General features: G+C 42.7%; 1 long non-coding RNA gene across 1 annotated transcript; it reads left to right on the top strand.

Annotated features, from left to right (window-relative positions):
• Positions 1-865: 865 nt before the first annotated feature.
• LOC116984306 lies at positions 866-16,413 on the top strand. The gene is made up of 3 exons (XR_004414962.1): positions 866-876; positions 14,072-14,074; positions 16,380-16,413. It is a non-coding gene; the product is annotated as an uncharacterized LOC116984306 (long non-coding RNA).
• The last annotated feature ends 1,064 nt before the right edge of the window (positions 16,414-17,477 follow it).

Raw genomic sequence — 17,477 nt, 5'->3', positions numbered from 1 at the left:
TCAAAGGCAGGTAGCTGCGTGTTTCTTCATTCTGATATGATCTTGAAAGGGGTAAATTTACTCAAACCCCAACCCCAACAAAAAATGTTTACTAATTTATGAATAGATATTTAAGGCACGCCCATTATGTCTCAAGGTATGTCCTGGACGAAAGAGAGGCAGAAATATTAGATCATTACTATCTTTCACAGTCATTGGTAATGAGTAGCCTCCACGTCTAGCAGGTTCATGGCTAGCTTAGGAAATGAGAATTCCATTCCCTCCTTTCTCCACTCAAACATTTCGAGAAAAATATTTAAAATCAACCATGTTACTTCACATTTAAAGTTAGGTTTCTATTGCTGAGCTGATAAGTTAGGATTATAGTGTTTTTTTGTCAGTGTATTTTCAAGTAAGAGCAAAATCAATGTTTACATTTAAGAATTTCCAAAGCAAGTCTCTGAGAAGATCCACTGAGACAGAATTTGCTCTTGGTTAAAGAATGCTCACAGACCAAAGCCCAGAGAGCTTTGGTTTGCATTGGTAAGAATAGGGAATGACCTTGTGGAAGGCTATGTTAAATGCAGTTTTTCAGATTTGTCATTCTCGCCAGGAATTAATTTGTAGATGTATAACATCTCTCATCAGTAATTTTCTGATTCAGAAACAATCAGCCATAGGTTGCATTTTCACTAGTCAAGGACCAGATCAGCGTCAACAGTGAACAAGGACGAAAAAAACTAAAGATAGACAAAAAAAGCTGGAGTAGCTCAGTGGGTCAGACAGCATCTCTGGAGAAAAGGAATAGGTGACTTTCAGGATGAGACCCTTCTTCAGAAACCAGCATCTGCAGTTCCTTCCTACACAAGGATGAAAAGTTTTCTGACAGTTATTGAGGTAAAATAATAAGTATATTGTGATAGCATTGCAAGTCGCATACATACAGTGCATTCAGAAAGTATTCAGACCCCTTCACTTTTTCCACATTTTGTTACGTTACAGCCTTATTCTAAAATGGATTAAATTCTTTTTTTTTAATCAGCAATCTACACACAATAAAAAAGTGAAAACAGGTGTTTAGAAATTTATGCAAAATAAGTAAAAATAAATAACTGAAATATCACATTTACATAAGTATTCAGACCCTTTACTCAGTACTTTATTGAGGCACCTTTGGCAGTGATTACAACTTCAAGTCTTCTTGGGTATCACACTACAAGCTTGGCACACCTGTATTTGGGTAATTTATCCCATTCTTCTCTGCAGATCCTCTCAAGCTCTGTCAGATTGGATGGGGAGTGTCGATGCACAGCTATTTTCAGATCCCTCCAGAGATGTTCGATCGGGTTCAAGTCCGGGCTCTGGCCGGGCCACTTACGGACATTCACAGACTTGTCACAAAGCCACTCTTGCGTTGGCTTGGACGTGAGCTTTAGGTCGTTGTCCTGTTGGAAGGTGAACGTCTGCCCCAGTCCGAGGTCCTGAACGCTCTGGAGCAGGTTTTCATCAAGGATCTCTCTATACTTTGCTCCGTTCATCTTTACCTCGATCCTGACTGGTCTCCCAGTTCCTGTCGCTGAAAAACAACCCTACAGCATGATGCTGCCACCACCATGCTTCACCGTAGATATGGTATTGGCCAGGTGATGAGTGGTGCCTGGTTTCCTCCAGACGTGACACTTGGCATTCAGGCCAAAGAATTCAATCTTGGTTTCATCAGGCCAGGGAATCTTGTTTAGGTGCCTTTTGGCAAACTCCAAGCGGGCTGTCATGTGCCTTTAACTGAGGAGTGGCTTCTGTCTGGCCACTCTACAATAAAGGCCTGATTGGTGGAGTGCTGCAGATATAGTTGTCCTTCTGGAAGTTTCTCCCATCTCCACAGAGGAACTCTGGAGCTCTGTCAGAGTGCCCATCTGGTTCTTAGTCACCTCCCTGAATATGTTAGTAAGTCTCTATCCTAAGGCCCTTCTCCCCCAATTGCTCAATTTGGCCAGGCTCTATGAAGAGTCCTGGTGGTTTCAAAGTTCTATTTAAGAATGACAGAGGCCACTGTGCTCTTCGGGACCTGCAATGCTCCAAAAAATGTTTTCCCCAGATCTGTGTCTCAACACAATCCTGTCTCGGAGGTCTACAGACAATTCCTTCGTCTTCATGGCTTGTTTTTTGCTCTGACATGCACTGTCAACGGTGGGACCTTATATAGACAAGTGTGTGCTTTTCCAAATCATGTACAATCAATTTAATTTACCACTTGTAGACTCCTATCAAGTTGTAGAAACATCTCAAGGATAATCAATGGAAACACGATGCACCAAAGCTCAATTTTGAGAGTCACAGCAAAGGGTCTGAATACTTACGTAAATGTGATATTTCAGTTATTTATTTTTAATTATTTTGCAATAATTACTAAACACCTGTTTTCGCTTTTATATTATGAGGTATTGTGCGTAGATTGATGATAAAAAAAAATGACTGTAACCAATTTTAGAATAAGGCTGTAATGTAACAAAATGTGGAAAAAGTGAACGGGTCTGAATACTTTCTCAATGCACTGTACATATAACTGTGCAAGACAGCATTTTTCTGTGGTATAGAAAAGGTATCACTTCTACTTATTCTGCTTATACTTATTTTAGGGATCTGTCTAGTGCTAGCAAGTGTGGCACGTATTATTCATATCTCGTTTCCCTGGGAGATTAATAGATATTCTTCAACAGTTCATGCAGAGAGATTGCTTCCTCAGTGCTAAATCTGAACAACTATCTGATTGGTAAAGTCAACCACGTGACGTGGGACTGTGAATAATAGCAGATTAACTTCCTTAAAGAACCGGTTAGGATTTAAAACTTCATAGGCAGTATCTGCTGACCATTTATTTTTAGTTTTCCAGATTTAAAAAAAATCAAGAAATTAAATAACTAAGGTATGATCTGCACACACATTTATTAAGATTGCTTGTTCACAACATATGTCTTTGTTGTGAGATCCTTACTATACTTCCATGTATGGTATTAGAGGAGCAATGAATAACATTAAATGCTCTGCCATGAACAGAGTGGTGTCTCCAGGTTCTGCTTATCCATCCAATTGTAATGGGATAATTACAATGGCAATGAATTCTACTTCCCAGTCTACTTCCCAGTCTACTTCCTTTGGAGATGTCCTAGAAGTTAACCTTATATGTTCATAAATACCTCAGACATTGTAGCAGAATTAGGCTATTTTCCCCTTTGCGTCTGCTCTGCTATTCAATCATGGCTGATCTATTTTTCCCTCTGAACCCATTCTCCTCCCTTCTCTCCATAACCTTTGACACTCGTACTTATCAAGAATCTATCAATCTCCACTATTAAAATACCCAACGACGGCCCCACCACCATCCGTAGCAATGAATTCCACAGATTTGCCACCCGCTGGCTAAAGAAATTCTTCCTCATCATTCTAAAAGTACATCATTTTATACTGAGGCTGTGACTTTGGTCCTAGGCTCTCCCGCTCTTGGAAACATCCTCTACACAACCACAACCACAACCTTTCTTTATTCGAAATGTTTCTATGAATTACCCCCCTCCCACACCATCCTTCTAACCTCGAGCCTAGTACATGCCCGGAACAGTTACACATCCCTCATACCCCTTGGACCTCTTCCTATTTCTCATTTTTAAGCGACAACATATGAAACTACATCAGGTTTCAGATACACTCAGCAACAATCTCAAATGCTTAACAATCTCTGATTTGTGATATTGTTCATCCAAATTTTATGCCTGGATAAATTAGTAATATCCAACTAAATAATGGGAAGAATGTTGTTGCTTTGACTCTTGAAAGTTAAGGCAATAGGAATTTATCTGTTAAAAACTTCCAACCTGTACTCAAATCAATCTCAAGAAACAAGAATCATTAAAACACATCAGAGAGGTTATGAGCCTCTATTGTAAACATCCTGGCCAGATTTCCTGTATTCTCATACAATGTAGAAGGAACCAATCAGCCCAGCGAGTCTATGGCTGTTCACATAGCAATTCCATTCCCTTACTAATTACATATGCAACCCATTCTGATCTCTTTCATTTCCTCACTTTAAAATCATTCCATGATTGAGAAGTATCAGTTGTCTAAATCGCAAGTTCAAGAATTTCCTCCATAAACCTCTCCATCGTGCTATTGTTCTCACCTCTTTACCTACTCTAAACCTACCCCTGGCAGGTTTTTGGACACCTGTCCTGAACATTCCTGATATGGTTTATTGCCAGACTTTGATACTTTTTTCCTGAGATCCTGAGATGTTTTACTCCCATAAACTTACGGATGCTATTTGTATTTATTGATGAACAATTTGCAATCATAAGGGCAATTGATAGTTACCTCTTTAGCTGGGTACTTACGTTGTGTTGGTATCGTACAGGTGTAATCCAGGGAGAAAGTCATCAAGTTAACAATTCCCTTCTCCCCAATTTGCGTTGATCTCAGGAATGTTAAGAATGTTAGGATAAAGATATTATGTTTCAATGTTTATGGAAATATTTATTCTGTAGTTAGAGATCAATCATAATTTAAATAGAAATAGAAGTGACAGTTGTGGTCCAACAAAAGCTCCCTTGCCTAAGTCAAGAATAGGGTTTCAAGCATTGCCTGCAAATGGCCACATCAGCTGTGTTGGTAGCACAGGCCAATACTGAGCAAATTGCACAGTCAGATGTGATGTCCTTCTGACCAGTCACCGAATTCAGGCTTGTTAGCACAATAAGCCAGGCATTTGAGATCATACGGTGATTATACAAAGCAGCATAGTGGAGATTTTCTTGGTGTTTCGGCAATGTTGCGCTCTTAGTCACCATCAAAACAAGTTTCCAATCATTTTTTTATTTTTGTGAGATTTTGAGTGTGGAGGCAGAGAGATGGAACTGGAGAGATGCTCCTAGGACAGCGAGGAATTGAATCATCTCCTTTGTTCTGTCACCACTGTATAATTCTATGACATTGACTGCTGCATCTACATGTTTTACTGCAGTGACTGTATTTCAGAGGACACTTTTGATTATATAAAGAGGAATAACATGAGTTTTCTAATTTATCACCAGATGCCGGGAAGACAGAGTGTTCCAAGAATTTGACTCTCCACGAATATGGTGAGCATTAATTAAAAATTGACGGTGAACAGGTGTAAAAGATATAGGGTGACCCTGTATTCCCAGAATCTAAAATTCAAACATGAGACAGCCCAAAATCAGCTTTCAACAATACTTCTTGAAAGATGCCTTGGATGTTACAGCAGCAGAACTGCCCATTTTTGGGGGGAACAAAATTATGCCACCACTTCTAATGTATGTGATTCCATAGACCATGAGCACCCTAATGCCATTTCTTCTTTGTGAATCCTAGCAGAATAGGCAGGTTGCTCTGCTGAGCTGACATCACAGTTAAGATCAGTTGTTTCAGCAACATTGTCTTGTTGACCACGGCTAATGAGGCTCAGGACCACACTTACAGTACCTCATCATGGGCTACTCTCACCAAACTGCCATCGGCCAACTCAGTCTGGGGCATGTTAGCTTGACTGAAAGATTTACATATCACACAGAACGGTACGCACAGGAACCACAATGTTCGTGCTGAACATGATGCCTAGTTAAACTGATCTCATTTGCCTACTCATAATCCATATCCATCTATTCCGTGCACATCATGTGCCTATCTAAAAGTTTCATAAATGCAAGTATGGTATATGTCTCCACCACCACCCCTGGCAATGCGTTCCAGGCCTCTGTGTAAAAAACTTGTCCCACTCATCTCCATTAAACTTTCCCCCTCTCACCTTATAACTATGCTCTCTTGTGTTGGACATTTCCAACCTGGGAAAAAGTTTCTGACTGTCTACCCCATCTATACCTATCATCTATATTACTAAAAGTCTGATCTTGACCACTTCCTGTTGTTCTGTATATTGATTTTTTTAATAATGCTGCCACTTACGGCTGTGATTTTTGGCCATCTTACTCAGAGTCCCCCTCCGCTGTGCAGAAGAGGATTTTTCCCATCGATTAAAAATAAAAGTTATTAGTGTTTAAAAAATGTTGAGATTCTCTCTCCTGAAGGCTACGCCCCTTCCGGAGGGACTATAAAACCCAGAAGTGTTGAATGCCTCAGTCTGTCTCTGCAAGATGGGGGAGCGAGAGGGTCACGTCTCTCAGTCTGAGCTATGAATAACACTGAACACATGTCTACTAAACTGTGAGTGGTTTTACTGACCTGTCAGTGCCCTTAATGTGGTTTGAAAATATAGCTTGGAAATGCTAAAGCTGTGTTGCCTTTAGTTTGGCAATGTTAAAGCTGTGTTGCCTTTGGTTTGGAAACGTTAAAGCTGTGTTGCCTTTGGTTTGGAAATGCTAAAATTGTGTTGCCTTTGGTTCGGAAATGCTAAAGCTGTGTTGCCTATGGATTGGAAATGTTAAGCTGTGTTGCCTTTGGTTTGGAAATGCTAAAGCTGTGTTGCCTTTGGTTTGGAAATGCTAAAGCTGTGTTGCCTTTGGTTTGGAGATGCTAAAGCTGTGTTGCCTTTGGTTTGGAAATGCTAAAGCTGTGTTGCCTTTGTTTGGAAATGCTGAAGCTGTGTTGCCTAATTAAAGTTGCCTTGCCTAATTAAAGTAGCCTTGTCTAATTAAAGTTGCCTTGCCTAATTAAAGTTGCATTGCCGAATTATAGTTGCCTTGCCTTCTATATAATCTTGACCACTTCCTGTTTGCGCTTCAAATTGATTTTTGAAAAAACGCTACCACATACGGCTGTGATTTTTGACCATCTTACTCAGTCCACCTCCGCTCATCAGGTGCCGAAGATTTTTTCCATCGATTAAAAATAAAAGAGTTATTAGTGTTTAAAAAATGGTGAGATTCTCTCTCCTGTCAATCACGCCATGAAGGCCACACCCCTTCTGGTGGGAGGGGGAGGGACTATAAAATCCAGATGTGTGTGCATGGCTCAGTCTCTGCAAGATGGAGGAGTGAGAGGTCACGAATCGCTGTCTTTAGTGGCCTTGCACCCTGCTTGTAATGGTATGAAACTGCACTTCAATTTGATGGCCTTGCACCCTGCTTGAAGTGGTAAGAAACTGCACTTGAATTTGGTGCCCTTGCACCCTGCTTGAAATGGAATTTCAATGAATAGCCGTGAGTCAACTGCCAGCCCACCAGCCGTGAGTGAGTGAGCTGCCAGCACAACAGGCTTGAGTGACTGAGCCACCAGCCCAAGAATCCATTCAGCCTACAATGTCCATACTAGCCCTCTGGAAACCAGTCCCATCAGCCCATAACACCCATACTAACGCTCCACAAATCCCCCCCCCCCCCCCCCCCCACCACTGCCCACCAATATTGGAATTGGTGGAGAGGTGGAATATTGCGTTGGGGGACCAGCCCTCCCGCTTGATGCTGGGACCCAACGGGTCCCACTTAGTCTAGTATCAATCGCTCAATCTCCGATGTTCCAGAGAAAACAATGCAAGTGTGTCCAACCTCTCCTCGTAGGTGACTCCTTCTATTCCAAGCAACATTCAGGCCATTTATCTGCCCATTTCTACAGCTGATCTATAACCCGCTGTATCTCTGGTAGCATTCCTCACTCTCTTCAAATCTTTCAATTTTGGTATGATCAGCAAACGTACCCATCGGTTACTCACCACACCACTCACACTACATTTACATCCAGATCATTTATATATATATATATATATATATATATATATATATATATATATATCACAAACAGCAGAAGTCCCAGCACAGATCAGTGTAACTCCACTGATTACAGACAGGAATATCTACCTTCTATCGCAATCCACTGTCTTCTATGAATGTCAGTTCTGAATCCATACGACCAGTTCATCGTGAATCCCGTACATTTTAATCTTCTGGATAAGCCTACCTTATTAAAATCCTTACTAAAATCCATGTATACAACATCCACCGTCCTACCTTCATCAGTCTCCTTGGTCATAACCTCGAAAAATTCAATCAAGTTAGTGAGACACAACCTGCCGCGTACAAAGCCATGCGGGCTAATTTGCCCATTCTCTTCCAAATGGGAGTAAATCCTATCTCGCAGTATGCCCTCCAATAGTTTCCCTACCACTGACGTGAGGATCACTGGCATATTATTCCCTGGATCCTCTCTACTTCTTTTCTTAAATAAAGAAATGCGCTGCCAGAACACGCCCAGAGAACCCGACGGCCCAAACAAAGGAAGACACAGCAGGTACAGAAAAATGCTGGAGAAACTCAGCGGGTGCAGCAGCATCTATGGAGCGAAGGAAATAGGCGACGTTTCGGGCCGATACCCTTCTTCAGACTGATGGGGGGTGGGGGGGAGAAAGAAGGAAAAAGGGAGGAGGAGGAGCCCGAGGGCTGGGGGATGGGAGGAGACAGCTCGAGGGTTAAGGAAGGGGAGGAGACAGCAAGGGCTAGCAAAATTGGGAGAATTCAACGTTCATGCCATCCGGACGCAAGCAACCCAGACGGAATATGAGGTGCTGTTCCTCCAATTTCCGGTGTTGCTCACTCTGGCAATGGAGGAGACCCAGGACAGAGAGGTGGGATTGGGAATGGGAGGGGGAGTTGAAGTGCTGAATCACCGGGAGTTCAGCTAGGTTATTGCGGACTGAGCGGAGGTGTTCGGCGAAACGATCGCCCAACCTCCGCTTAGTCTCCCCGATGTAAATCAGCTGACATCTAGAGCAGCGGATGCAGTAGATGAGGTTGGAGGAGATACAGGTGAACCTTTGTCGCATCTGGAACGACTGCTTGGGTCCTTGAGTGGAGTCGAGGGGGGAGGTGAAGGGACAGGTGTTGCATTTCTTGCGGTTGCAACGGAAAGTGCCCGGGGAGGGGGTGGTACGGGAGGGAAGGGAAGAATTGACAAGGGAGTTGTGGAGGGAGCGGTCTTTGCGGAAGGCAGAAATAGGGGGAGATGGGAAGATGTGGCGAGTGGTGGGGTCACGTAGGAGGTGGCGGAAATGGCGGAGGATTATGTGTTGTATTTGCCGGCTGGTGGGGTGAAAGATGAGGACTAGGGGGACTCTGCCCTTGTTGCGAGTGCGGGGATGGGGAGAGAGAGCAGTGTTGCGGGGCATGGATGAGACCCTGGTGCGAGCCTCATCTATGGAGGCGGAGGGGAATCCCCGTTCCCTGAAGAACGAGGACATTTCCGATGCCCTGGTGTGGAACGTCTCATCCTGGGAACAGATGCGGCGTAGGCGGAGGAATTGGGAGTAGGGGATGGAGTCTTTACAGGGGGCAGGGTGGGAAGACGTGAAGTCCAGATAGCCATGTGAGTCAGTTGGTTTGTAGTGTATGTCGGTCAGAAGTCTGTCCCCTGCGATGGAGATGGTGAGGTCAAGGAATGGTAGGGAAGTGTCGGAAATGGTCCAGGTGTATTGGAGTGCCGGATGGAAGTTGGTGGTGAAGTGGATGAAGTCAGTCAGTTGTGTGTGGGTGCAGGAGGTGGCCCCAAAGCAGTCGTCAATGTAATGGAGGTAGAGGTCGGGGATGGGGCCCTGGTACGTATTGAACAAGGATTGTTCAACGTAACCGACAAAGAGGCAGGCGTAGCTGGGGCCCATGTGTGTGCCCATAGCTACGCCTTGTGTTTGGAGGAAATGGGAGGAGTCAAACGTAAAGATGTTGAGGGTGAGGACCAACTCCGCTAGGTGGAGGAGAGTGTCAGTGGCTGGCTATAGGTCCTCACCCTCAACAACTTTACGTTTGACTCCTCCCATTTCCTCCAAACACAAGGCGTAGCTATGGGCACACACCATAGTTTAGCAGAAATCAAGGATCAAATGAATTTATGAGTTCTGAATGAGATCATCCCAATAATTCCTCCATCAGCTGCCGTTGCTTTTTTGATTCTTCTCAAATATGGAGAAAATAAATTTACCGGTTATAGCAATAAAGGCAGATGGGCGCAGCAAGGAAATGGTTAAATTATTAGACCAGCACCAAAGGCCTGGAGTTTTGATCAAAGTTCAACCCCCATTACAACAGCTGGGCAATTGAAATTAAAGTAATTAAATGAATCAGGAGTTAAACAGCTAGCATCAATCATGGAGACCATGAATCCAGCAGATTTTTGTAAATTACCATCTGCTACACTAATCTCTATTAGCGCTTTCTCTAAATAGGCAGTTGTACTCCTGTGATATTAATAACTCTTCTCTTGAAGTCAAAATGCTGCCCTTACCCGATCTGGCCTGCATGAGACTCTAGACATATCAATGAGATCCCCTCTGAAATGGCCTAACAAGCAAGGTTCAAGGGGAACTTAGGGATGTACAATAAACATAATTGTAAAACTTGTCCATAATCCCTATAGGAATTAAAAAAACAAACATTTTAGACCATTACTAAACAGATAATACTTATTTTGTTGAACACCTCCACTCAATCCACCTAAACATACCTGATCTCCCGGTTGCTAAACATTTTAATTCCCACTCCCATTCCCATACTGACCTTTGTCCTGGGCCTCATCCACTGTGAGAGTGAAGCCCAGCGCAAATTGGAGGAACAGCATCTCAGTTCGCTTGGGCAGCTTACACCCCAGTGGGATGAATATTGACTTCTCTGACTTCAAATAACCCTTGCTTTCCTTCTCTCTTCATCCCTCCCCCTTCCGAGTTCTCCGACAAGTCTGACTGCCCCGATTAAATTTTATCTCAGTTTGCTTCATTGGCACGTTCTCCTAACAATGATCTATTCAAAATTTTCCAGTGCCTCATCCCCAATGATGTCTCCTTTTCACACCTTACCCTTCCTTATCTTTGTGTGTCTCTCTCCCCTGACTCTCAGTCTGAAGACGGGTCACGACCTGAAACATCACCCATTCCTTCTATCCAGGGATGCTGCTTGTCCAGCTGAGTTACTCCAGCATTTTGTGTCTATCTTCGATGTAAACCAGCATCTGCAGTTCCTTCCAACATACTTTCAAAGATGCGTTTGCATACATGTTTATTTCTTTGTTCCCCATTATTACTGCAGCTCTGAGTGAAGGTGTCATTGTCATTGTCATTGTTCCCCAGTTCTGCTGTGTAAGAGAAAAGACTATACATTACAATCGAACCATCCACAGTGTACATACAGGATAAAGGAAATAACGTGAATAAGGTTTACTGCAACAGATGCCTCATCTACTTTAGTGCCACCTGCCTGCATTTGGCCCATATTCCTCTAAACCTTTCCAATCCACATACCTGCCTAAATGCCTTTTAAATGTTTTTATAGTACCTGCCTCAATTACCTCCTCTGGGAACTCGGTCCATCAAGGCCTGCAGGATCTCCTGGCTGCCATTCATTTTAACTCCTCTTCCCATTCCCATACTGACGCACAGTGGAGCGGCGGTTGAGGTCCAGAGACCAGGGTTCGATCCTGACTATGGGTGCTGTCTGTGTGGAGTTTGTACGTTCTCCGTGTGACCGCGTGGGTTTTCTCCAGGTGCTCCGGTTTCCTCCAACACTTCAAAAACATGGTTTGTAGTTTAATTGGCTTCTGTAAATTGTCCCTAGCGTGTAGTATAGTGCTAGTGTAAGGGTAATCGCTGGTCGGCATAGGCTATGTGGGCTGAAGGGCCTGTTTCCATGCTGTACTTCTAAAGTTTAAAAATATTTCTGTCTTGGGGTTCCTCCATTGCCAGAGTGAGGCTACAGGCACACTGGAGAAACAGCACCTCATATTCCTTTTGGGTAGCTTACAACCCAATGTTCTCAAAAGTGAATTTGCCAATTTTAGGTAACTACTTAACCCCTCCCCTCCTTTTCCCCCCATATGACCTCCCCCCTCCCGCTTGCCCCACCTGAACACACCTATTACTCCCCTTCCATCTGCCTCACCTTCTTCTCACAATTTGCAATTCTTGAAGGGTTTGCCTGACACCTTTTCATCTCTGGATTTTGTTCAACCATCTACCTATCAAATAACCCTCTTCACCTCTGTTTCAAAGGTCTTTTATTGTCACGTGTACCAATTAAGGTACAGTGATATGCGATTTACCATGCAGCCATACCAAAAAAAAGCAACAAGATACACAACTACATAAAAGTTACCATAAACATCCACCACAGCAGATTCCCTACATTCCTCACTGTGATGGAAGGCAATAAAGCCCAATCTTCTTCCTCTTTATTCTCCCACAGTCGGGGCAGTCGAACCATCTGTCAGAACGATCGAAGCTCCCGCAGCCGGCGATCGAAGCACGCGCGTCGGGGCGGTCGAAGCTCAGCATCAGGGCGATCAAAGCACCCGCGTCGGGGCGGTCGAAGCTCCTGCGGCTTCGAGCACCTGAAGTCGGTCTCTAACCAGAGTGCGGGCTCCATGATGTTAAAGTCCGCAGGCTCCCGCGGTTGGAGCTCCGAGGTCGATCCCTGGCAAAGGCACTGAGCAAGCTCCATGATGGTGTCCACAGGACCTGCGGTTGGAGCTCCCGAAGTCGGTCTCCATCAAAGGCCGCCAATTCCTCGATGTTAGGCCGCAGTGCAGACGGAGATACGATTCGGAAAAAAAATTAATCGCATCACCGTTGAGGAAAGAGATTAAAAAAATATTCCCCCAACCCCCCCCACATAAAACAAGCTAAAGAACTCTAAAAACATACATTTAACACGTACTATTAAAGCAACAAAGAAGGATAGGACAGATTGACTGTTGGCGAGGAAGCCAGTGTTTGCCTATTATCTACCAGACTTTATCCTGGCGCTCCTCTCTTCCAGCTTTCATCACCCCTCCCCACAAAGTCTGGTCTGAAATCAATTTGAATCAGTCCAAAGATGGAATCAGTCCAATCACAATTGGCCTCACCATCCAAATACGGAGAGATTGGTTCTTATTGCTAAATTTTTCTCATTAGGAGTGCCAGTATTAGATGAGGCATCCAAGATCCTCCTGAAGCAATATGGCAGGTGGACCTGGAAGGGTATGAGCAGTTTCTGTCCCTGCCTGGGCCATTCACATATTTAGACGTGCAAATTGTACTTTCAAGGCCCACAATTGCCATTCAACCAATTTCAAGCAGCAGTCATTAATGCTCCTACTAAACAAAAGAATTGTAACATTCAAAGTCCCTAAGCTCTGAGGAATTAAAATTTATGGCAGTTAAAAAGGTTTCTCTTTTATACAGTATTTTAAAAACTTTTATTGTACCTACCATCATCCGTTATCTTATCTCTGCATGAGTTCCACAGTAAACAGAGTATATCCTTAAAGTGAAAATTACAGCAATCTGGCATTCATTCAGCTATTTTATATCCCAGAATTAAATATCTACACAATTGAACATTTCTGATTTGTAAACCAGATATCCAGTTATTGTGCATTCAAAATATTAAGATTACTTAACAAACTTTGTTCGTTATTCATTACAGAAAAGCTGGAGAGTGCATCACGCTATTTTAAAAATGCATGCTCAACTGTTTAAAGCAACTCATAATTCATCACATTAAATATATATTAGCACAAATTAGTCATATTTACTTGGCTCATTTTATCCTAATGTGCTCCAAAGAGAATGATTTGTGTGAACACATTTTGAAGCTGCATGATGTCTTTATGGTAGCAAAATGAATTTGATTATAGAGGCTCAAAAATGGCTCAAAATTATAAGGAGAAATTTTCTAGACATTGCCCTAGAAGGGATTTCCACTGGCGAGATGTGCATATCTATAATCTGGACAAGCTACATGTCCTTTTATTTGTGCAGGAGTATGAGACATGAAAAGTCAAATAATCTATTTATAATTAAAGAAACATTTTCATATATTTATCGTTGAGATTCATAGATTCATAGTTATACAGTATGGAAACAGGACCTTCGGCCCAACTCATTCATACTGACAAAATGCCTATCTAATGCAATCTTAATTGCTTGTATTTGGTATACTCCTCTAAACCTTTCCTATCCAAATGGTTTTTAAAAGTTGTAATGGTACCTGCCTCTATCACTTCTTCTGGTCTGGAACGGTTAGAACACATTGGGCGAACTAGCTAATTGGATACAAAATTGGGTTGCAGATACGAATCAGAATGGTGGTAGAAGGTTATATTTCAGACTGTAACAAGTGGTATACCACGAGGATACTTGCTGCTTGGTTGTTCGTTATTTATATTAGTGATTAATAATTTGAATGTGAATGTAGGTGGTCGGGTTAGCAAGTTTGCAGATGACATTAATATTGATTGTATGGTGGATAGTGATGAGTTTAGTTTAGTTTAGTCTGATTTAGAGATAGTATGGAAACAAGCCCTTCAGCGCACAGAGTCCGCGCCAACCAACCCTACACTAGTTCCATGTTATCCCAGTTTCACATCTACACACTATGGGCAATTTACAGAAGCCAATTAACCTACAAACCTGCACGTCTTTGAAATCTATGACGAATTCAATTTAGGGCGTCACGGTGGCGCAGCGGTAGAGTTGCTGCCTTACAGCGCTTGTAGCACTGGAGACCCGGGTTCGATCCTGACTATGGGTGCTATCTGTCAAGAGTTTGTACGTTCTCCCAGTGACTGCATGGGTTTTCTCCGAGATCCTCGGTTTCCTTCCACACTACAAAGACGTACAGGTTTGTAGGTTGATTGGCTTAGGTTTGTATATTTGGGAAAATGTAAATTGTCCCGAGTGTGTGTGGGCCCAAGGGCATGTTTCCACGCTGTATCTCTAAACAAAACTAATCTAAGAAACCGGAGCATCCAAAGAAAACCCATAAGGTCACAGGGAGAGCATACAAACTCTGTACAGACAGTACCCAAGGTCAGGCTCGAACCTGGGTCTCTGGGGTTGCAAGGAAGCAACTCTACCATGCCACCCTGATGGTTATCTACAATTATAATGGGATCTTGATAAAATAGGCAGAGGAATGGCAGATACCAGAGTTTAATTCAGATAAATGCGAGGTGTTCCATTTTGGTATAACAAACAAGTTACATAGATAATCGTTGGGCCCTGGGTGGTGTGCCATAACTGAGTGACTGAGGTGAGGAAGGTTAAAAGATTTAAAAGTTACAAAAATGGATTCAGCTGAAACTGGAAGAAAGACAGGCTGTTACCTTTCTCCTATTAATTGCAAAGCCAGCAGAAAACGCTTACCCTTGCTCCTATTAAACAAGGCTAACAAAGATGTTTATGCTCCTTTTCCCATAACAAGCGAGATAACAAGCACAACTTCATGAATGTTTCCTCTATAATATAAACATTAAGAGAATGTTCATACACTCTGCTCCTACCCTTGATCTATGAGATTATAATGTTTGTCATTAAGTAAAAAAAACAAAATGCTTGTTCTGCAGAAAAATAGCCTTCTCATCATAACCATATATGGCTGACCCTTCCTCTCTCGGAAGAACCTGTCAATCTTAAGAAGCTGTCAATCTTAAGAAGCAAGAGGCTGTACAATGCTCTGTAAATAAGGTATTGCTGAATCGCTGATTATTGGAGTATAAATATATGTACTTAATCATTGCCCCTATGTGTGGGGATTACTCTGTATAGTCTGTATTTACTTACTGTAAGAGTCTTTACCACACCCACCTGACGAAATAAAGATTTTACTGCTTGAGTACTGATTTTTATTTGCGTTTTTGTCTGTTTAAGATAAACTGAACCACAACATTGGTGTAGTCGAGCAGGTCTTGCTGGAAACAATCACTGAAGACTGAGTAAGAGGCTACAGTTTGGCCGGGGTCTCGAAGGGGGAAAGAAAGTGCACTATCGGACCCCTTGAGTATGAATTCCTGAGAGTACCCGGGAACACTGTGGTCCTTCGTCCAAAATGATCTGGTTCCCTGCCAAGATCTTTCAAAATAGACAACGCAAGGTAAGACAATTTTTGGGATTGTTGACTCAGACTAAGTAGGCTGTCTGAAGTATTAAGCCGATATTGAGCAGAGTGATGGGATAGGCTCAGGATAAGAGTAATGTGGGAGTTCCGGTACGTTGGAGCTTCGATACAGCATATGTGTTATTTGGATCCAGGAAAACGTAAAGATTACATAATGATTAGATTTTAACAAAAAGAGAGAATATGGTTGGCCAACAAAATATTAAACAATTGGTATGAAAAATGGAAACCTAAGCCAAATATCCGTGGGGTCCCCTTGTCTGACATGGCGACCTTGTTTACAGAGAGAGGGGGATGAGGAACAAATTCAGGGAGAGAAATAATTGGAAATAGTGTAGACCACCTCCCCTTTGCCCTGGACACCAGTCACTAACAGCAGGAGCTACGACACTAAGATCCCGTGAAGCGGAAGGGACTCCAGTACGCCTACAGGGAAGGGCACCCCCAGAAGAATGAAGAACTGATAAGGAAGATGAGCAAGAAGAAGGGAGAGGGCTTAAGGCAGAAGAGGAAGAGCAGTGAGAGAGTTAAACAACACAGAGCACCAGAGAACGAGAAAGATTCTGACCTGTTTGAAAAATAGAGCTCGTCTCCCTGGTGGAGAGAGAGGGGAAAGTCTGAGTATTCGTGCAAGTGTGAGGTGTGGCAAGACCCTGAATGACAGGGAATCGGACCAATCCCATTACTGGGCTTAGCTAATTTCTACCGGCAGTGGATACATTGCTGGTGTCCTCCGCCAGGGCACAACAGCAACTCTCTCTCTAACTCTCTCACTCCAACAAGAAGACTTTTGCAACTTAAAAACAGCGCTTGCTACTGCACCAGCTACTGCATGCCTTAACCCTCCCAGTCCAACCGGCCATTATTAAGTGCAATGCCCAATACAAGTGGCCACAACAAAGTCTCCCGGGGGAATGCCCCAGCTGACATTATTGCCCAAACAGTAGATTACGAATTCTGCTCATTGGTCCCCACAGAACCAAAGATTCTAGTAGACATAACGGCTCTTTCAGACAAGGGAATGTAAAGTTAATTAATTATATTGTGAGGATTATTGAGAATCAATGTGCACAATGTGCTTCAATTGGTTTCTGTGTAAAATGTAAATCACGACAAATGCATTTGCGACAATTGACATTTATTTTAGCAGGGATAATAAAGGGGGATGCAGGAGAGGCTGAGAATTTTATTACATAATTATGCCTTCCTCCAACTTTCATATTAAATTTGTACCTGTAATTTCTTTTTTCTATTACACTATATAGACTTACTTACGATGTCGATAAGGAGGGAAGAGAATGTGGAAAGTAGCTTACACTTTGAAGCTTTTAATGAAATTGCCTTTGTCTAACAGAGAGAGTCCAAAGTGTGTTTTGGGTTGAAACCGTTCTTCAGTATGTGTTGTACTTATGAACAAAGTATGAACATTTTTGGTGAATGATTTGTTTAAATGTCTTGGTCAATAAAGTTAGTGGAGCACTGACCTTGGCTAGCCAAGCAACTTTCTAGCTGTGTTTGAATACATTTTGTAATTACGCGAGGAAATGAAATCCTGTATCTCCAGTGGTATAAACTCAAGGTTATGTAAAATGGCTGGCTGACAAATAACATTTTCCT

This window comes from Amblyraja radiata, chromosome 2, assembly GCF_010909765.2.
Source record: "Amblyraja radiata isolate CabotCenter1 chromosome 2, sAmbRad1.1.pri, whole genome shotgun sequence".
NCBI classification, from domain to species: domain Eukaryota; kingdom Metazoa; phylum Chordata; class Chondrichthyes; order Rajiformes; family Rajidae; genus Amblyraja; species Amblyraja radiata.
The sequence above is the reverse complement of the archived record's forward strand: the minus strand, read 5'-3'. Positions and strand labels throughout refer to the sequence as shown.